Source organism: Felis catus, chromosome C2 (genome assembly GCF_018350175.1).
Source record: "Felis catus isolate Fca126 chromosome C2, F.catus_Fca126_mat1.0, whole genome shotgun sequence".
Lineage (NCBI taxonomy): Eukaryota > Metazoa > Chordata > Mammalia > Carnivora > Felidae > Felis > Felis catus.
In genome coordinates, this window is record NC_058376.1 from 97,895,796 (window position 1) to 97,917,727 (window position 21,932).

A 21,932-nucleotide genomic window follows, 5' to 3' on the forward strand; every position below is an offset into this window, starting at 1 on the left:
AGGGGCAGAGAAAGGAGACACAGAACCTGAAGCAGGCTCCAGGCTCCAAGCCCTCAGCACAGAGCCTGACGTGGGGCTTGAACTCACAAACCGTGAGATCATGACTTGAGCCGAAGTCAGACGCCTAACCGACTGAGCCACCCAGGCACCCCAGGAGATTCTTTTCTATTCCTCGTTTGTTGAATGTTTTCAACATGAAAATGTGTTGGATTTTGTGAAATGTTTTTCTGTGTCTGTTGGGATGATCATGTGCCTTTTATTCTATTGATATGGTGTATTATACTGGGTGATTTTCATGTTAAACTAACCTAGAATGAATTCCTAGAATAAATCCCACTTGATCATGGTGTATAATTTTTATTTGTTGCCAGATTTGATTTGCTAGTATTTTGTTGGGGGGATTTCTGAGTATATATTCACATTCTCTAATTATTCTTCTGCTTTGGTAGTTTGTCTTCTAGTAGCAATTTGCCCATTTCATCTAACTGTACCATATGATTGTTCATAGTATTCCTTAATAATCTTTTATTTCTATAAGATTGGTAGTGATGTCTCTTCTGTAGTATATTCCTTTTTAATTCTCATTTTCTTCTAAATTTCAATTAAGTATCTTAATTTCTTTCTTAATTGACTGGCATGGCTTCCTACAATATCCAATATGCTGTTCAGTCTTAATTGTATTTTAAAGTCTGGGCTTTACTTTTCCGTACATCAAGGTTGTTTCAGTTCTATATCAATCTTATTATCCCTATACAATATTTTGTGCAACACTTGAAAATTTGTTTACAATTAGATGACATCCTTCTCAGTTTCCTGAACATTTATTTTAGCATTAAGGAGTAGAGTTTAAAGTTCCTATTTGAATTACAAGTTATTGTTCACTTAACAAATCATAACAATATAAATCTAACATTTAATAAAATAACATTTATGAGCATGCCAGGTATTCTGCGATGCACTTTGTGTGAAATCTCATTATAGCAACATAAACAGCACTTGAGTCAAGTTACAGATTACAAAACCAAATTTGAACTCAGTTTTGACTGCAGAGTCCACATTCTTTTTTTTTTTTTTTTTTTTTAATTTTAGAAAGAGAGCAGGGGAGAAGGGCAGAGGGAGAGAGAGAATCTTAAGCAGGCTTTACACTTAGTGTGGAGCCAGATGTGTGGCTCGATCCCACAATCCTGGGACCATGACCCGAACTGAAATCAGGAGTCAGACACTCAGACTAAGCTACCCAGGTGCCCCTGCAGAGCCCCCATTCTTAACCAGTGGTTGACAGACTTTTTTTTTTTTTTTTTAAAAAGGGGCCTGATAGGATATAGTTTAGGCTTTGGGCCATATGGTCTTTACCACAATGACTCAACTCTGATGGTGTAGCAAGAAAGCAATCTTCATAATATGTAAATGATGGGCATAGCTGTGTTTCATTTACCAAAATTTCATTTACCAAAAAGGTAGTGTGCCTATAGGCCGTAGTGTGCCACTCTGTGCTCTTAACCAACATACCACACTACCCTACATCTTTCTCAAAGCCTTCCTTGACCGCCACATTAGCTCAATTTCCTCTTCTTCTGGACTTCTACCATAGTAGCTGTTGTAGTATCAGTCCTAAGTCCCATATCTTTGTTTTTATGTAAATGTGTCTCACATGTCTTTTGTTAACTTTATTGACAAAAGATCATGCCAAGGAAAAAGTGACTTTATACATTTTGTTGTATCTCTGTGAGGCACCAACCCTATGCTACAGATTGTGAAAGTAGCTTAGAAATTTACATATGACTGTATCTGAAGAGATTTTTTTTTAATGTTTATTTATTTATTTTGAGAGAAAGAGTGAGCACGAGTGGTGGGGAAGGGCAGAGACAGAGGGAGGGAGAATCCCAAGTTGGTTCCGCCTCAGAGCAGAGCCTGATGTGCAGGGCTCAATCCCATGAACCGAACCGTGAGATCATGACCTGAGCCAAAATCAAGAATCAGATGCTTAACCGACACAGCCACCAGGTGCCCCTATGTGGAGAATTTTGACACAATAAAGCCACTCACCTGAAATCAAATGACAGAAATGTAAAAATTGAAAAATAAAGATATTGATAGAGAAATTCAGACAACTGCTATATAAGACTCTACGGTCAACATCTTTCCTTATGAGTTTTTTTAATGTAGAAAAACTATATATTTGTTTCCATTTTCTCAGTTTCAGTTCTTTCCTCAGACTTTCCTAACCTCAAGGAATCACAGTTTATGAAAACCATAAATCAAAGATGTGTCACTGTAAGAATCAGTCAAAATTTAGATAATAATTACTGTATGGATGTTGATGATATGTTTCACATTTTAGCAATGAGTAATAACATCATTTCCAGGATTAAAATCTTTTTTTTTTTTAATGTTTATTTTTTTGAGAAAGAGAGAGAGAGAGTGCGCAAGCCCAGGAGGGGCAGAGAGAGAGGGAGACACAGAATCTGAAACAGGCTGCAGGCTCTGAGCTGTCAGCCCAGAGCCTGATGCGGGCCTCGAACTCGGGAACGGCAAGATCATGACCTAGGCCGTAGTTGAACGCTTAACCAACTGAGCCACCCAGACGCCTCCAGGATTAAAATCTTTTAGAGTGAGTTCCTCTCTATGAAACTGGCTTATTTTACTTTTTCAGGCAGCTAAACAAATCTTAAAAAAGAATCTAATATTTAATTGTTCTTTCATTTGTATTATATCTATATTCTCAAATACAGTTTATATGGAGGTTCATTGTTACCTTGAAATTTAAAGTAGATTTATAAGAGAATCATCCTTTCAGGTGTTATTAGATCTGTGATAAAAAGTATAGGACAAGTATTAAGTGTTGTATGGGCCAGATGACCTTTTAACCAGAGATACCATCAGTCTGTGAGGAATGCCTTGGCCCAGAGACTTGAAGTTTGGTAGCTACAGAAATGAAAACGTGGTATAAGATGGTTAGCTTTTTCTAACCCGGGTGAAACAACAAATAAACAGTCGGCAGAGTTAGAATGAGAAGAAATACAATTTAAAGTTAACATGGTCTTAATTATGAGGCTACAGCTGAAACTATTGACTCGTTACCCCCAAATTATTCTCAAGCTACTGTTTCTCTGCTTTATCCACCGCAAAGGCCAAAAGTCCTTGATACCTAAGCTTCTCTTAAAGCTAGAGGTATCCAGGGGCACCTGGGTGGCTCGGTCGGTTAAGCATCCGACTTCAGCTCAGGTCATGATCTCACGGTCTGTGAGTTCGAGCCCCACGTTGGGCTCTGTAATGACAGCTCAGAGCCTGGAGCCTGCTTCGGATTCTGTGTCTCCCTCTCTCTGCCCCTCCCCTGTTCATGGTCTGTCTCTCTCTGTCTCAAAAATAAATAAACTTTAAAAAAAAAAGCTAGAGGCATCCACATGCCATATGCCAGTAGGTCCACATTGGACATTTGCAGGAACAGGTTGTTGCGAAAGCTTTTATTTCCTGACTAAAAGAGAAACACTCAATAGGTACAGCCATTCCTTATTCTTCCTGCCTTGAAGTAGAAGATGACATCTGGATCAGGAGGAACACCCTACGTGCAGCAAGTACGAGAAAAAGCATGAGCACAAAACTTTGACGACACTGAGTTTCTAAACAAAAAAGTGAACAACTACTTCTAGACCTCTTGTTCTAGAATAATAAATCCCTATTGTTTTATATTAATTGTACATAAAACTTGAAGCTGAAAGCATTTCTAGTCGATACGTACTGTAAAACTATTTTTTAAATTGTCAATTACTTTTGGGCCATATGAGTAAGAATTTGCTTTTTAATAATCTTGAAAATAAGATTTCTTTCTCCAAAATACTTAACTTTATATTAGTAATTATTAACTAAATCTGTTCTTATAATTAAAAAGCAAATAATTATGATTAGGCTTTTATAATTTTGGATGATTGGCATTTTATTTTATTATTTAATGTTTATTTTTGAGACAGAGAGAGAGAGAGAGAGAGCGAGCGCATGAGTGGGGGAGGGGCAGAGAGACAGGGAGACACAGAATCCAAAGCAGGCTCCAAGGCTCTGAGCTGTCAGCACAGAGCCCTATTTGGGGCTCGAACCCACAAACCGTGAGATCATGACTTGAGCTGAAGTCGGACGCTTACCCAACTGAGCCACCCAGGCTCTCCAGCATTTTATTTTTAATACAATTTGTAAAAAGTTCCCTGACTTAGCAAAAACAAAAATTATACCATTGTTATGTGGCTGTCAGGATACTGGTATTATTAAAATTTTATCCAGTATTAGATGTCAAGTGACTTATAAAATACAGTTTAACTTAGTTTGACCATAGAACAAGTGATTTGATATCTGTAAGCAATTTAAGATGCTTTGTACAGGTTTAACTGGAAGGCTGACTGTATCTTAAAAAACATTGATTGCTTCAATGATTTTTGATGGCTTTTTGAAGTACCCAACAATTAAAATTATACACTATAATAAAGTGTTTACAGAGCACTATTAAAAGATGGAAAAAGTAAACTAACACTTCAAGTTACATAGGGTTAAAGACCTCAAATAAAACTAGTTAGTTTTTCTTTTTTTTTTTTCAATATATGGAATTTATTGTCAAACTGGTTTCCATACTAGTTAGTTTTTCAAAGCAAATTTAAGTTATCAAGAAAATGACAGAAGCAATCCAATGTGGGTAACATATCAAAAGTATTCCAGTGAACTGTCGTGGGCCCACTCAAAAGAAGCCAAGACGGTGGGAGGGAAATGGACTTCAAGTTGTTAGGTACTCACTGAATTGCTAGATTGTGCCATAGAAATCACTTTGTGACCCTTCAGTTACTGTTATTGAGAACTCTGGTATGAGATTTATCGGGGAAAAACAGTACACTTAGGAAAATGAGATTATTAAATCAAAGTAAATTCTAACTGCCTTCCTTCCCACACTCAATTAGAAGCTGGGAGGAGCTCAGAAGGCTCCTTTCCTAGGCTGAACCAGAAGGGGGTCTTGAAGCAGTGGCTGGAGTTGGAGGTACCATGTACATTTCAGTAGCTATGATGTACAGAAGGCTAGCATAGAGCCCTGTGAATGCCAAATTCAACCCTTCCCCTTGCTGGCTCAAAATGACAAATATCTATATAATTTAGGTTTAATAAGCCTGAATAAGGCCTCCCAATGCAACCATTTCACTAAAAATTGAACATTCAAGACCAGTTAAATTTGTTACGACAAAGCTTCATGTAACATTTATCTGTTTTTCTCTAAGTCTCTGTTTTTATGTATCAAGAAGAAAAGCCATAGACCGTGTGTGTATGAATGTGTGGGGAATGTTACTTAAAAGGACATCTTTAAGTCAGCAAAATTTTAGAGGCAAAGAGAGACAATGCCAAAAGGCATCCAATTAATAAATTTATATCTGAAGTACACGCCTATGCAATGTTGCAATTAATAGCAATGTTTGCTCTGTTCATTCACAATGTCACAATAGACATCAGTATTTATATTTAACTCTATATAAGCAACGGTTGTGGGCAAAGGGCTGCATTTGGTGCTAAAAGAGAGGTCCAAGAAACAATCCCTTTTTTAGTTGTATTTGTTTGTGAAAAATGTAAAATTATGTTTCTCTATAGGTAATAAAACATTTAAATAAATTGTTACCAAGGATAGACTTTATATAAGGCTCTTAAATAGAAAGGTAAATGAAACAGTTCTCAAGTTACTCAGCATCTGGTGAGGAAGACAGTTACGAACTCAGCTAATTCTACACAAGGCACAATGCTAAGCATGAAGAGTCATGCCAAAGGAACATGAAGAAGGAAGGTTAATCAATCATCAGTTCTAAGCAATTTGTATCTATCTGCATGCTAGCAAAGCTATGTTAAAAAGCAAATAAAAGGCAGTTAAATATGTTACTATTAAATTTACTACTAAAGAACTATTGACAACTAACTCAAATTCTCCAGGTTTTGGAGTAATAGAAGAAAAATCATATTTGAATTCTTCATTCTTACACTAATCAGATAAATCTGTTTCTGGAAGCTTAAATGCAAACGACAATAAATGCCCAATTCCACATGTACTTAAACACAGTCTGACTTCCTTTCTTCTTGCTCCTTTTCTTGTTTTTTAACAAATGATTATAAAAATGGAAGAATAAATTCAGGTTTTATGGAATGAAATGTGTGTTTCATGGGTAAGCTTCAGCAAAGGCATTTTACTTAGGTCAAATTGTGTTGATCCATAGACTGACCTGGCTGGAAATGCAAACTTGGTTGTCACCAGTGGGAGAGCCCTTTCCCCTCATCCACATTCCCTATCTCTGGGATGAATTTATAAATGGTACCACACAAAGTTGTACATCAGTCTTTGCAGCCCACACTGTCTGAATGAAATTGGGCTCAATGGACACTTCTGCAAAGGCCAACCAGCACAAAGACATTCTTAGAAAGGCTAATGTATAGTAATTATTCTGCGAGGTCAACTTAACCCTTGTCTATCAAAACGCAAAGTTTCTCAATGTGTACATTAAAAAGTCTTAGCCAGTAGTTCTAATTCAGTAAGCAATTATAGGGCCACTACTTTATGCTGAGCATGACACAAGATGCTCAGAATGAGCAGGAGATAGAAAAGAAGTATGTGGTCTCTAGAAGCTAATAACCTACTTGGTTCAAACACACTTACCAAAGTTTAAGGACTAAATTTTGAAGACGTTAGATTGAAAACAAAACAAAAACAAATTGTTACCATTGTATAATTAATCCTGATCCCCCAAAGCAGTAATTAACCTTTGAAGTTTGATGGAAGAAGGGGGAGGAGGATGCTCTTGCTCATCTTTAATATCTGGTTCAAGTATCTCTGTTACTAAGGGGGAAAACACCTTTTGGGTTTTTACTTCTTTTTAATATTATGTCCAAATAATTCATTCACTTTGAAGTGAATATATACACAGTGGATCTTTTTTTGCTCTGCGTTAATAACCCACGATCACTCAATATCTAATGAATTATTGCCAGTCTGACTCCAGTTTAAAATGCAATATAGGAAACAAGGCTCCGTATCTCAGGGGTTAGAGCACTGGTCTTGTAAAATGCAGTATAGGAAAGTATTGTCTCCCACAATGGGTATAGGCTTCCAGCAATGATTGGGGGGAGAAAAGGCCATGAAATCACTTCTAGGCATTTAACAATACAGATCAAATCTCTTTTCTCTCTTGCTAAGGGCAGTTTCTCAAGCTGTTTATCAAACAGCATTTTTCATATCTACCTCCTTCTATAAATCAGCCTCCCAACACACCAAAACCATTTGATCTTGAACCTTTAAGTCTCGCTCTTTTGTGCTGCATGCATCAGTGAATCCTCCTGTTAGAGAAATCTATGCTACTCAATTATTTTCACTCAATAAACTTAGAGTCAGAATCCTGTATTTAAAAAAAGTTCAAAATATATTGCAATTCGAAATTAATCAAGTCTTTTGGCTAAAAAAAAAATAGTGATTTCCAGAGCACTATCCATTCCAGAGAGACATTCTGCACTCTGTTGGTTTTTCTTTCTCATCATATGCTCACTAATAGCCATATACAAATAGTAAAAATCAAGAGCAGAACAAATAATATGCTTTTTACCTAGGTAGTACTTTACATAAAATTATGAACTGTGACATGAACAATCATCTCAACACCAGTAACATACAGTCAAGAAGACTTCATATTATATGAGATTTAATGTGAACACCAATTTAAAATCTCTTGACACAAGTTCAAGGTAACAAATACCTAAGTACTATATATTGCTAAAGATTTCTCCCTTATAAAAACATGGTCTTACTCCCAAATGATACAGGAACCCAATCTCTTTCACTGACATAATAAAAAGGATCCAAATCTTGGAAGCAGGAGAAAAATCCAGTACTTTAATACTACAAACTCAGTCATTCCTAATGAGACTCTATCCTTTATGATACCTCACAGCAGAAGACCTAGAAATAGTTGGGATTCAGAGTACATCTGAATTCCAACTGTTTTGATATTTTTTTTCTATCCCATTTACTTGATTATTAACTGATTCCCAACCAAACTCTTTCAAAAGATCTTTTAATATAGGCTTTGAAAGAACTTCATTGCCAATATTACTATTAATTGTTATTATTACATGGAGTAAATAAATCAGTGACAGCGGGTGTTCAGTTTCACAAAATCAATTGGTAGCAGAGACTAAGAAAGATTCTAAGACTAATTCAGAACAATCCACAGAATGACAAATAAAAAGGGTAAAAACAATCTTTTCAAAGCCTCACTATATTCTAGTACTCATTTTTTTCTCCTAAAATCAGTTACGTAGTGTCTTTTCAGCTACGTGGATTAATAAACTCGCCTGTGATATATAGCAAAGATAAACTCAGATCCTTACCACCACTGCTAAGTTTAGTGGCTACTGTTGCTTTTTCTTTTTTCTAAGCTCTTTGCTGCTTCTAATACCTGATTTGCTTGGGGACAATCTAAAAGCGGCTGTTTTTCTAAGATCTGTCCATGTATATATTTCTCTGGTGTATAAGAATGTGGCAGGGGGTGCTGGAGGGGAGGAGTAAATATACTGATAAGTCATTTAGGCTTATCAGTAGTAGCACTCAGTAGGATAGAACTTTAATCTATAAAGAGAATTCCTTCTGGCCATTTTTTTTTTTTTTTTTTTGAAAAAGGAACTGTGTGTGCTTTACAAAAATAAAATCCTGAAATAGTAAATGAGGAAAGCATCAAAACCAGAAAACAGAAGATAATTACCCCACTGTATTGGCCCTAGTTAAAAAAAAAAAAAAAATCCAAATTATTCACCCAGACCCTGGAATACACAACTGTCACAATGAAAGCATTTCAAAGGAAAACGTGCTGCAATATGCTACTATGATTAAAAGCCGTGTAATCTGGAGAACCTTGGAAACAAAAAGAAAATGACTAGGAAAATAGCTATTTACATACTTCCTAAAAAGAAAGCCTGCAATTTTATCATAGTTGCACAAAGGTAGGTATGACTTTCACCTTTACCTAGTATTAAAACATATTTTCATCCACAGGTATTTAATAACAATCAGAGAAATTGTACATGGTTTAATACCAAGAATAAACTATTTTTTTTATGATACTATTACATGTGTTTTAAGCCTGAACCCATCACGACACACACTAAGGGTAACCATTTAGCACATACCCCCTTAACAGAAAAGATCGTCGCACAGCTTTTCTTGTACTTTAGTTTTTTTTTTCAAATGCATAAATATTACCAGACCCAAATGAGAGAATAAGAAGCAGCAACGAAATACACCATATGTTCCCACTGTAGGCTGAGTCCTGGTCTTTGTTCCAATATTCTAGAGCCACTGAAAGGAAAGCTAAGTATCCATCCATTAAAACATTTTTACATTATCGCTGGCAAAGTTATACTTCTGATAGGTTTAGTCATCTTGATTATTCTGCCTGCATTTGCTTCCTTAATACAGATCTCTCTCAATTTTAGGAACCTGCAGTAAACCACCCTGGAAAACAGGTCGGTAGTAGGACAATCTGATAAAACGTAAGGGGTAGACACTGAAGAAGAATGCAAAGTTATTTTCCTAGTGAAAGAGTTCTGAAGTAATTCTATATCAATGACATTTTTTTTTTTTTAACCAGCTACGCACCTACCCAGATACCATCAACCTCATCTTCAATTATCCGGGTTTCCCTAAATCCTAAGATCTCCCAAAACAGTTTTAATGATGTAACTCACGCCAAAAACACTTAACCACGCCCTTTATACCCACAATCAAGCCACCTTTTGCTTTTTCCCCCCTTCAAAGTCCAAAATGTACGTATTTCATCTAAAAGGGTTCGCACCCGTTCCCTAACCCGAGTCAGAGACTACCTGTGCCTTGACAGAATTCCTATTGGAAGACGCTTTCTCCTGGGCAGTATGAGGACGCCCAGAAGAGGCACCCACGCTTACCTCCCACACACCTGCAACCCCTGGTGGGATGCTGGAGCTGATGCTCGGAGGACTGCGCTCCGCTCTGCTCGTGTTCCTGCTCTCGTCTCTCCCGGGAAACTACAGTCCAGACTGCGCCTCCGGCTGCTACAGTGAACTAAGCTCCGCCTCCCCCTCCTCTAGTTGGTGAATTCGGCAGCTGTTGCTCCTCCCCCTGCTGTTCCTGCTGCTGCCCCGGCTGGTGGCGGCGGGAAGCTGCTGCCCTAGTACCTTCCCGCTCCCTGCACTTCTGCAGCTGTTCTGCCCCTTCCCTTTCCCTGGGGACCCCTCTCTCCTCAGTCAGTGGTCTCACACCTGGACCTGCCTCCCTGGCCCGGAAGCCTCCTCGAGGAGCCCAGGCTCACTCTACCCCTCCGCGACCCGCAGGTCTGGCCGCCTGGTGTCTTTGGGGCTCTACCGCTTTCGGGGAAGCTGCCCCTCCGGCCTGAGCGCATCCCCACAGAGCCCCCTCCCTCTCTGCCGGTGATTCCCACGTTGCTTCCTCTCCCCCCGATGCAGCGCCCACAGCTCAGCCACCCCTCGTTCCCCACCTCAAGCTCTCTCCCCAACCCCCTTCCTTCCTCTGCTCCGCTAGCCCGCCCCCACAATGGGTGAGTCGCTGGCAGGGCCGACCCAGCACCCTGATTGGCGCAGGTGAGAGCTGACCCCTCCCTTCCCCCCGCTTTTCAAGCACCCTCTCTATCCGTCTCACCTCCTCCCGCAAAAGCAGGGAACTGTCCTTTTATTGGGTAGAAGTGTCCCCACCCATCGCCTTAGGCTCTACCGCACGGCCTGCCGGGAGTTGTAGTCTTGCTTGTGCAGGAATTGCAAGCGACGCCGGCGAGTGGGACTACGAGTCCCCATAGGCCCCTGCGCGACTCCGGCTGGGCAGGATTCCGGACAACGCCTGGTTCCTCTCGGGTCCTTCCGGCGTCGCCGGAGTGAATTGATCCGGGAGTTGAAGAGGGCTCCAAAGGTGGGAAGTGAAGTCAGTGCCTCAGTTGCCGGTAAGGTGTGGCTGTTCTTTCCCAGTCTCTGTAGCCCCGAGCGGAGCAGAAGAGGTCTGGGGTCACACAGGGGCCGTGGCTGAGGCACTTGGGCTTGGTTCTGGCAGGCGGAGCGGACGGGGCTGGGAACGGGGCCCTATGGGCGTAAGCGAGGTTACCCTACGCGAGTGGCGTAAAGCGGGTTTGTAAATGCTGCCTGCCCTGCTCGGGCCTTGAACGCCTCCAGGAAGTCTCCTCTAGGTGGGGGCGGGAGGGGAAGGGCGAGGTTGGCCTTTGGTGCCCCCGGAGAAGGGAGAAGGCGGATGTGTCTGGGGTGGGGTCCTCTGAAGGTGTGGCTTGGGGCGGGGAATTGTGGCTGCTGTTTTCCCCCTGCTTTAGAAGTAGGATAGGGAAGGAGTGGAGGAGGGAAGGGGCGCTTGGGAGTCTGCTCTTGAGGTGACTCAGGTTATGCCCTTTGAAAGAAGAGAACCGTAGAAGGAAGAGTCAAATGTTGACAGAGACCTACGGATTCAGTTCTAGTTTCATGATGTGGCCCCTCTAAGGAGGCAGTTTTGCCTCTGAGCAGAAAACCTTAACCCTCCTAGATATAAGTCCCAAGGTATCTTTACACCCGTTCTGTTTTCAAAGATACCGTTTCAAAGATGCAAATGAGAAACTGAAGGGATAAATGACGTGCCCAAGGTCACACACGTAGGGACAGATCTGAACTAATCCAGTTGTAATCCCGCTTCTGAATAGAGCTGCCGCACCAGAAAGAAAAGGGGTAGAGAGGTTGGTGGTGTTTTGAAGTGAGTGGGGAAAATCGCAAAGTAATGCATTTTGTGCATTTTTAAGAAGCCCTTTGTGAAGTGAAGAGTTTTTTGAGTTGGAGAAATTCCTCAATAAAAGAAGGACACATTCTAACTTTTTGGAAAAATAATGTTGAGTTTCAACTTACTTATTAGAGGTATATTAAGTGACGGACTGTACCGCCATTTTATTTTATTTTTTTAATGTTTACTTATTTTTAAGAGAGAGCGAGTGGGGGAGGTGCAGAGAGAGGGGGACAGAATCCCAAGCAAGCTCTGAGCTGTGAACACAGAGCCCAACTGGAGGCTTGAACCTACGAACCCTGAGATCATGACCTTAGCTGAAACCAAGAGTCTGTCACTTAACCCACTGAGCCACCCAGGTGCCCCTGTACCACCCTTTTAAACAGATAATGAGATAGGAGAATGTCGAAAAAATATATCCCGTCCTTATAGTTACAAGGCATTCCTTTCCCTTCCTACTGTAGGACTGTTTTTACTCTCATTTTGTAAAACTGACAACAGTAGTGTAGGAATTCTTTCAAAAAACTTATTTTACACTTTTTTTCAAATAATAACAGCAACAAGAGAGTATAGTGTGCACATTATTAGAAAAGAATATACGTTGCATTTTTTGGAAGTAACATCACATTTTTGTTGATCTCTACTTTCCCCTTGATTTTCTTGACCCTGGTGTGTGTATGTGCACGTGCATGTGTGTAAAAACGTCAGGCACTTACTTATTTTATTTTTCTTAGCATTACTTACGACTTTTAATTCATTCTATTTTATGTTAAAGAATGGGAAAATCGGACGTTTATATTTTGTATTAAGCAGAAAGCAGTATGCTTGTTAACAGTCTTCTCCTTTATAATTGTTAGTGTGACCATGTATGAATGTTCCTATTGGATAGTTCCTTAATAGACTTTAGGTGTATGTTTTTTGACATCAGAATTTCTTTGTGATAAGTTTATATACAATACTTAGGTATCTAGCTAATAGTTAATCATGGTTTACTACTGTATATGTTAACCATTGAAACTGCTGATTTTTTAACGTACTCTGAAAATATCATCAACAGTGTTTGACTTTTGAATGCAGAAACATTTTATAGGATTAGAGGTACATTGTTCCCCGTATGACTGAAGTTAAGATGGTCTAGAAGTTAACATAACGTTTAAAATAAAGTGGAGGTTTGGGTCGCCTGGGTGGCGCAGTCGGTTAAGCGTCCGACTTCAGCCAGGTCACGATCTCGCGGTCCGTGAGTTCGAGCCCCGCGTCGGGCTCTGGGCTGATGGCTCGGAGCCTGGAGCCTGTTTCCGATTCTGTGTCTCCCTCTCTCTCTGCCCCTCCCCCGTTCATGCTCTGTCTCTCTCTGTCCCAAAAATAAATAAAAACGTTGAAAAAAAAATTTAAAAAAAAAATAAATAAAAAAAAAATAAAGTGGAGGTTTGATACTATAGAATGAAGTTGGAAGTATAGGAATAACGTAGCACCATGAGTAATGCAGGACACAAGGAAAGGAAGATCAACTAAACAAGTAGAAAATTTATGTGGGGATAACTATGCTATATTGGAAGGATATGGTGGTAGTTTACATAGACTGTAAACTGAACATGAGTTAGTGATAGTAAAGCAAGAGTGTTAATATATTTTCTAGATGGCAGTGTAGATGTTTGTTTTTTGTTGGGGGAAGTGTGAAGTGAGTTCTCTAACTTTTGGCATGCAGCTATGAGGTTGTGGAATGAGCTTTTGACCCAAAAGTCAGAAAAATTTGGAAATAAGTAAAATTAATTTAATTCACTTGTTCAGTATGTGTTAATTTTTCTCCTTGTTTCAGTTCTGTCATTACTCGTCGTCTCTGACGTCCATTACAGTTTTGATATTTCATCTGTATTGCAGTGATGGAATAATGTTTTTATTGCATTTATCCTCTTTCAGTCACATGCTAAAATACTGTGGTCCTTTTGGATCTCTGCACATTGAAGTAGTTAGGGTTCACAGAGTTATGCGTTCACTTATGTTTTTATCGTAGTTTGTAGTTCACCAGTGTCCACATTTGTTCTTATTTTTGTTTTCAGGAGGCTTGGTGTCAGCTTTTGGACATCATCTCTTACAGGACTTAGGATGTCTCCATATGCATCTATTTTTAAGTATAGAAAGTCATGAGAACAGGACTCTGTATTATTCTATCCCCAGTAGGTAAAATAATTGAGTACCTGTTTATACAGAGAATGAAGAGTTTCAGATTGGTTACGTGTAAGGTCATTTAACTAGTGACTGGTGGGACTAAGGCATAATCCAGGTCTTCTGATTGTAGACCTTTATATTATAGAATAAAGACTCAGTGCCTGAGATTATTTATTTTACGTGATAAAGGGACTTAAAATTACTTAAATATTCAAATACCCTTATTCTCTTACTCTGTTTAATGCTGCAGTTTATCCTTTGCCTCCTTCCTAACTCTCCATCCTTGTATCCAGCCTTTCTTACTTATTGCACCTTTCAGTTTTTACATATGTAAGTTCTTTCCTGACTTGGGAGCCTTTATACGTATGCCATCTCCCTGCTGGACTGCTCTTCCTCCCCTTCCCAGATCTGGCCAACTCCTAGTTAATTTGCAGATCTCAGTTTAAATGTCATTCCTCTGGGGAACCTTTCCCAACCTTCTTTGACTTCTCCTTCCTAAAATTAGAACTTAACTATAGTAAGTTACCACTGTATCTTCATCATACTCCATACTTCCCCTTTGTAGCATCATCACGGTAGGAACTCCATCATTTCTGTAATTCATGTGATACATGTCTGTCTCCCTCATTAGACTATAAGCTACCTGGGTAGGGTCCTGTCATTTGTCACGTGCCTTACCTCACTACTTACGCAGTCTCTGGCACAAAGTAAGTTTTCAGTAAATACTCACTGAATGAATGCATAAATGATTGAATGAACGAGTGCATCCATGGACAGTGCCTCCAGCACTCTGCTGGGGACAAAAACACAGAAATAAGTAAAACAGACTTGCTTTCTACCTTTAGATGAAAGGACTTATGACAGAAGTTTTATAATACAAATTGTAGAAAGGGGCACCTGGATGGCTCAGTCAGTTAAGTGTCCGACTTCTGCACAGGTCATGTCTCCCGGTTCGGTTCGTGAGTTTGAGCTGAGCCCCGCGTCAGGCTCTGTGCTCACAGCTCAGAACCTGGAGCCTGCTTCAGATTCTGTGACTCCCTCTCTTTCTGCCCCACCCCCACTCGTGCTCTGTGTCTTTCTCTCTCAAAAATAAACATTAAAAAAATAAATTGTAGAAACATGTTTGGTTTTTTTGGAGATCTCTAAAATCAGAATAGATCGTTTTCTATAGCAAAATGACAAAGGAGTCATATTCTGTTACAGCAAACTTTCTGTACAACAGAGCATTTTGGAGACCTTATCACTGTCCTGCTTTTTGCAGGCAACATTCATTATGACAAAATACAGACGTGGAGGAAACTGACTGACTTTTGATGGATTCTACGCTTCCCTAATGTGATCTCATTTTGTCCTCAGCAGAATCCATGCTGCTTTTTCCTTTGTTGTTTCATTTTGTTTTTTAACCATGGCATTTTCTTTTGAATTTTACTTTTAATATCACCTGCTTTAGACATGGTGACTTTGTAAAACTGAGTAGTGCTTGTTTCAAAGAAGTTTATATATTTCGGGCTTCTTGAAAATTTTCATATTTCCCTGGATCTTAAGGTAATACCTTATTTACTTTAAACCTATATACTTATGAGAGTAAAAAGATCATTATTTTAAAAACATGCAAACTAAATTTCAGGGATAAATTTGTGTTAGGTTTTGGTCATGAAAACAAATTTCCTAATCCTTTCAATACTATAATAATCTCAGAATAAATTAAACAGCTCTGAGTTGCTGTAACCTTATATGCTTTTATGAATTTGCCAATTCCCTGTCCCACAAGATATTGTCAAAAAATGATTGCTGGTATTTGGCTTTAAAATTTGATGATGCTCTCAGTTTTTATTAATAAATCTAAGTCTTTGATAAGTCCTGAACTGACTTTTTAAAAAAAGTCAGTTTTTATGTTATTTGAATCTTGGATTTAAAAACAATCATAATGGGGTGCCTGAGTGGCTCAGTTAGTTAAGCGTCCGACTTCGGCTCAGGTCATGATCTCATGGTTGGGGAGTTTGAGCCCCACATCAGGCTCTGGGCTGACAGCTCAGAGCCTGGAGCCCACTTCAGATTCTGTGTTTCCCTCTGTCTGCCCCTCCACTGCTTGCACTCTGTCTCTTGCATTGTCTCAAAAATAAATAACATTAAAAAATTTTTTTTAATCATATTTACCTAGCATAACCAATATGTGGAGGATAAATCTGAAGTACTGCTTCTTACATGTTTTTAGGTTGTTAAGGTCATGATAATAGGTAATGTTATGAAGAATATTAAGCTAGGGGTACTTGGGTGACTCAGCTGGTTAAGCATTCGCCTCTTGGTTCTGGCTCAGTTTGGTGAGTTCAGGGGCCATGTCGGGCTCTGCACTGGCAGCATAGAGCCTGCTTGGGATTCTCTCTCCCTCTCTCTGCCCTTCTCCCACTCCTATTGTCTCTGTTTCTCTCAAAATAAATAAACAGACTTAAAAAATTTTAAAAACAAAGAATATTAAGCTAATTTCACAGTAAATAAGCTGTAAACGGGATTTAGAAGTTAAAGAGTGTGATTGTTAGTGTATATGACTGCATTTGAAATGTTAATAGAAAGTTACAGTCTTAGGTACTGAATTTTTAGGGCACATCACAGTAACCAGTGAAAGCACTTTTATTGCAGCAAGTAGAAATAATTTATTTGCAGAAAGGTAAACAATGTAGTTGATGGTCCATTTTTTTTTTTGTGGGAAGATGGAAAAATTTAGTTTTATAATTTTAGCTACAAAATTAATTTCATCTTCAATGTAATATAGCATTACAATCTTACAAGATCATTCATATTTTTGGTTTGAGTAACTTTACTACCCAAAGAGCGAGTTGAATCTATTCAGTCTCAATCTCATTCTTTACTATAGTTGTTTAGAATCAAGTGTTACTGTTTAAAAGGAAAAAGGGTGATTTTATCAGCAAGCTTATGAATTATTGGGAAACAACAGTAGAACATATTAAATGGTAGTCACTATTGTTTGCTGAGGCCAGTGCCTTGGAAATAACTTTACCAGAAGTAAGTATGGATTACATAATAATACTTTGGTTCATTCATTTATCAAATATTTATTGAGTATATATTACATGTGAAATTGCTCTAAGTGTTTAGAATAAGCTGGAATATAATCTGATAGCAGCATTTATTGAGCAGTAACTCAGTGCCAGGCATCAGACTAAGCATTTCACATGATATCATATAATCCTTGCAACAGTAGAAGTAGATGCACTATTATCCCCAATATAAATGGGAAAACTAAAGTACAGAGAGGTTAAACAACTTGCCCAAGGTTATATAATCAGTAACTGCTTAGAATTAGGATTTGAATCCAAGCTGCCTCACTTAAGAGACCATATTTTAAATCATTGCCATAAAAATTATGTCAGTGATTGAGCTCTATTGGAAGGCAGTTAGATTTAGAGTTGCAGTTACAAAGAACTTTTATATTACATGGTAAGGTCAGTATGGCAGGCAAAAATTACTTATATTCAAACTTACTCTAAAAAAAATCTCTTAGGGAGTTACACCTTGGAGACTAACATAACTTTAACGCAGCCAGTTTTCTTTAGCCATGGAATAGATTTACTTTCTCCTTTGAGTAGTAGGTGAAGTATTTGACTAGTTATTCAGAGCCATGTTGGAAAAGTAGTATGTATAATATGGGCATCACAGTGTGGTGAGCTGCTCATTGTGAGAGGTACTGCAGCTGGGAGTCTGGCAGGGGGAATAGCAGATCCATGTCTTTTCTGTCTTTCATTCTGGGGCTTATGTGTATGGAATGGAATTAGGAACATCTATGTATTTCAATAGTTGTTTTTCTCTATTGTCTTCTTCAAAAAATGTTAAGCATGCACGTGGTGTTGAACTTGCTCGGTGAGTATGTGTATAACATGAGGCAGGTATACTCACGGAGGTTTGCAGAGCGGCAGCTCTACATGACGTATTTCTTTATTGTTCCTCTTCTCTGCCAGACACCACCCTCAAGGGCACAGACTTTTTCTGACTTCATCACCACATCTCCAACTAGCACTTGCTGACTTAGCCTGACTATGCCAAAGTACTGTACTAGCTGCTAGGAGATAAAGTAATAAATCTTTAGGGGAAAGGGATGGAAAAACTGTTACGTGGGCATTTAGCCTTTCTAATATATATATTTTTTCTAATTTTTCCTTTTTATCTTTCACCCTCTCTTACCCCTTTTCTTATGTACTTTTTGCATGCATCAATTCATTTGGTAATTTTGGGCCAGAGCTGATACAAAGGAGAAACAATTACACTCTAACTTAGCCATGTGGTCCCTGGTACTGAAGCATGCCTTACTACCTTATTCAACCACCCTGTGTTCAGGATGAACCGGAACTCCAGTGGAGATGGGAGTTAAGGAATGACCAAACCCTAAGATGTCACACCCCTGCTGCCTCCTTAGACTTATGTAAGGTTGCTACAACAAAAGCCAGTTGGGAGGGATAAATGAGTCAGACCTGACCTCTAGGCTGCAACTGCTCCCTATACTAGTTCATAGTGTTGCAAGGTTTAATTAATTTAATTCGAAAGCACTTTGAATTTTGCTGTGATCTTTTTGTTCAGAAATATATATGCTTTCTGGATGTCTTTATCCATAATAAAATTGGCATTTTGGCAGTGTTGTCAAAACACCAGATTTCTGAGGTCCTACCTTAATTTTGGTGTCCCTCCTTAAAAAATTAATTAGTTTGGCAAAGGAAGGGTACAAGAGGAAGTATATATACAAGCAGATATCTTCGTTTCTTTTTGTGACTCCTAGCATTTGTATTGGAGATCAGTTAGGAGCTAAAAGTGAAGTTAACTGTTATAAAGATAGAACCTTGTCTTTATTAGCTCCTAGTTTTAAGCACATGACCTACTCAGTTTGTTATCTGCAGCTAACAATTTTATCAACATGTGAGTGCCTTGTGGCAGTGTTTTGGTGGAAAGAAATTTGGTAAGGTAAGGTAAAGAAAATACACAATGTATTTGGTAGAGGCCTATAGGCAATTAAGAGTCTGTAAGATAAATCTTAGATAACTAAGATTATAAGTGATACAGAGCAGAGAGGCCTAGCCCCTGTGGTACAGACTCCTTAAATTATACCTTCAAGCATAGAGAACATAGGAACAGTATGAGCATTTGAGTTTAGTTGAATTTCTAAGGTATTTTAAATGCATATTGGAGAAATTAAAATAGGAGATCACAAATACTGATAAAAAGGAAAATAGAAAGCTGTCCCTCAGACACTTGATGGCTACTCTGGGATTATTTGATTCATGAGCCATTAGATTAAGAGCTTTATAAGCAAAAGATGAACATATTCAAGGGGACAACTTTGTTTCCTGCCCTACAACAAATGTTTCATTTATATTCAGACCAGGATTTAACGGAAACTTAGGCATTGGGATAGGAAAAAAATTGAGGATTGTCGCAACTAAAGAGATGTGTATTTTTTCCCCCTAAATTAGTTTTGTAGAAATATCTTAGAAGCCAGTTGTTGCTACTTGTATTGTTGTTCCCATTTCCCATTAGGTAACTCAAAGGTAACTAGCCCTTTGATTTTGTTGTCAGCTATTCATTATCCCATATAGGTTATGCCCTTTTATGAATTATCCTGAAGTCTTTGCGTCTTAATTTTACTCCATTACCCAGTCCGCTTCAGTTTTCTTTTATTAAGTTGGGCCACAGTTTTTATTAAGTTGGGCCACAGTTTTCTTTTATTAAGTTGATCTATTTACATTAAGAGAATGAAAAGTAATTTTAATGTAGGCTTGACAAGTAATGTTAAAATTTATTTATTGACCAAATTCTGTTAAGTGTTCTAATACTGTAACTTGCTTTGGATGACATGTAACCTTTTTTTCTGGTGGCCCAAGTAATTTATTTATGTCTCCATTTTGGCAAATGAGGGAGAAAAAGTTTTAAAAATATGCTATGTAAAGTGGGCTGTATAACATTGTGATATCAATGTGAGGTTGTCATTGTGTGTGCTATGCAGGTGTGGACTAGGCTGAGGTAAATGAGGGGCCTAGGGTACAAAATTTGAGGCACTTTGTCATGCAAGCCAGAAGTAAATTTTGTGCTCTTAGGTGTGAGTTTGCTTCACCTTAGTTCCAGTCCACAGGACATGTCAGGTGAGTGAATTTTATCTAAGATACCAATCACAATATGAACTGAATGCATATTGTGTGTCAGCTACTGTATTAAGTGCTTCATATGCATTTAGTACGCTTAATAACCAGGAAGCTGAGTAGTTCAGTCAATATTTTCATTAATTTCTCACTGAATATAGAGAGATTAGTAAACAATAACACTCAGATCTTTGTTTTGAATTTGAGAGCTTTACCTACTGCTCTGTACTGTCCATCTGTGTGTAGAAATACTTAATTCTTGTCCATATAGATGTCTATATTAAACAATACTTCCCACACAAAAGAGACGATACTCTCCAAAATCTACAAGTGCTTTCACTGACATGAAACGGTTTAACTTATAAGGTGAGTGAGTCAGAAGTCTCAGCAGCACCAAATTGAAGATCTCAAACTTCTGCTGCTTTGTACCACTTGGAGCGACTTTGAATCAGAGCCCCATTCCTGCTGGCTTCAGTCTTCACTCAGCATGGAGTCTGGGGGTCTTGGCTGTAAGCAGATTGACCCATGGATGACATATGGAGCAGGGCAGGTTAGTCTAGAAGTAGTTCATTTGGCAGACTAACATAACCTGTATGGTAAGCTGGAGTAGCTCAGTAGCATATTTGTTTAAAATGTCTGTCACTGTTTTGTTTCTTAATGTTAATCTCTAAGGGCATTTCTTTCTAAGTTGTAAAATATAAAAATTGGACTAGATAATATATAATGGCTGGTATAGCTTTAAAATTTGAGGGTCTTAATATTTAAGTTTCTTAAATGCATAAGCATATGACAAGAGTAAGAGTAAATCTACTGGTGAGAGATTGAGAACTGAATTATGGAAAAATGTGGGCTTAGAAGGGCTTTTGCCAACACCTAACCCTTACTTCTGGGACCATTCCCCTTTGTTCTTCATAATGCCTTGTTTACTATGCTTGTGTCCTGATAGTCTAGAGCAGTGGTTTTCCAACTGTGGAGAGTTGTTAAAGAGCTGCTCTGAGAGGGAGAGGCTGAGGGTTAGGAAGCTAGTTATTTCATATGTTTATTGGATGAATGAACAGTTTAGTGTTTTTTACCTCTCTTGATAAAATATTTTATTTGAAAAACAAATAACAGTTCTACCGTTTTAAAGAGGCTTAGAATCACTTATCCTTCACTATTTATCTGGCTTTCAGGAGTCCTTGATTTTCCTGGCTAGATGATTGTGCAGGAGACCTGATTTCTAGAAAGAGATCTGTTATTTCATCTGAGATAAAAATGTAATAGTAATAGCTAATATTGAATAATTGCTATGTGCCATGCACTGTTCTAAACACTGTATGTAATAACTTGTTGAATCTTCACATCAGCCTTAACAGAGGGAGACTGTTCTATTATTCCCCTATCATAGATGAGAAAACTGTAGCTCAGACTAGTTAGATAACTTGCCCCAGGTCACTCCATCTAGTAAGTGGTAGATCCAGGAATGAATCTAAGCAAGTCTGGTTCTAGAGTCACTAAGCTTATTACCCACCTCTCTAATGACAGTGCTATTAATGTTACCTAAGTATAATGGAAACAGTCCTAATCCTGTTTTCCTTTAGGTAGCATTGTGGATTTTGAAGTGTTTCTTAGAACGCCAATCCTCTATAGAAAAATAAATTGTAAGCTTTAAGGGACTGATTTTTAAGTGTATGTTTAGAACCAAGTCTGCTTATTAGTTATGGAACACCTCTGTATGACAGACATATAAGAATTAACAAAGAATGATAAAGGCAATAGAGTTAAATTTAGAGCACTTTTACATTTTGCATTTTTCCTTCATGGGTCATTGTATTCTAATTTGCCAGTGTTAC

At 38.5% G+C, this 21,932-nt stretch overlaps 2 protein-coding genes across 3 annotated transcripts in view; one reads left to right on the forward strand and one right to left on the reverse strand.

The window, feature by feature from the left end:
• Positions 1 to 10,447, reverse strand: part of SERPINI1 (serpin family I member 1) — a 71,388-nt gene extending 60,941 nt beyond the window's left edge. Inside the window, exon 1 of one of the 2 annotated variants that reach the window (XM_045037301.1) lies at positions 9,969 to 10,447. The gene's annotated coding sequence lies outside the window, so the exon portion shown is untranslated. Of the gene's footprint in view, positions 1 to 9,957 lie in introns of both variants that reach the window. The other variant, XM_003991934.6, reaches the window with a different exon arrangement.
• Positions 10,448 to 10,828: 381 nt separating this feature from the next.
• PDCD10 (programmed cell death 10) overlaps positions 10,829 to 21,932 on the forward strand; it is a 47,785-nt gene continuing 36,681 nt past the window's right edge. The window contains exon 1 of the mRNA XM_011286104.4: positions 10,829 to 10,982. The gene's annotated coding sequence lies outside the window, so the exon portion shown is untranslated. The remainder of the gene's footprint in view (positions 10,983 to 21,932) is intronic.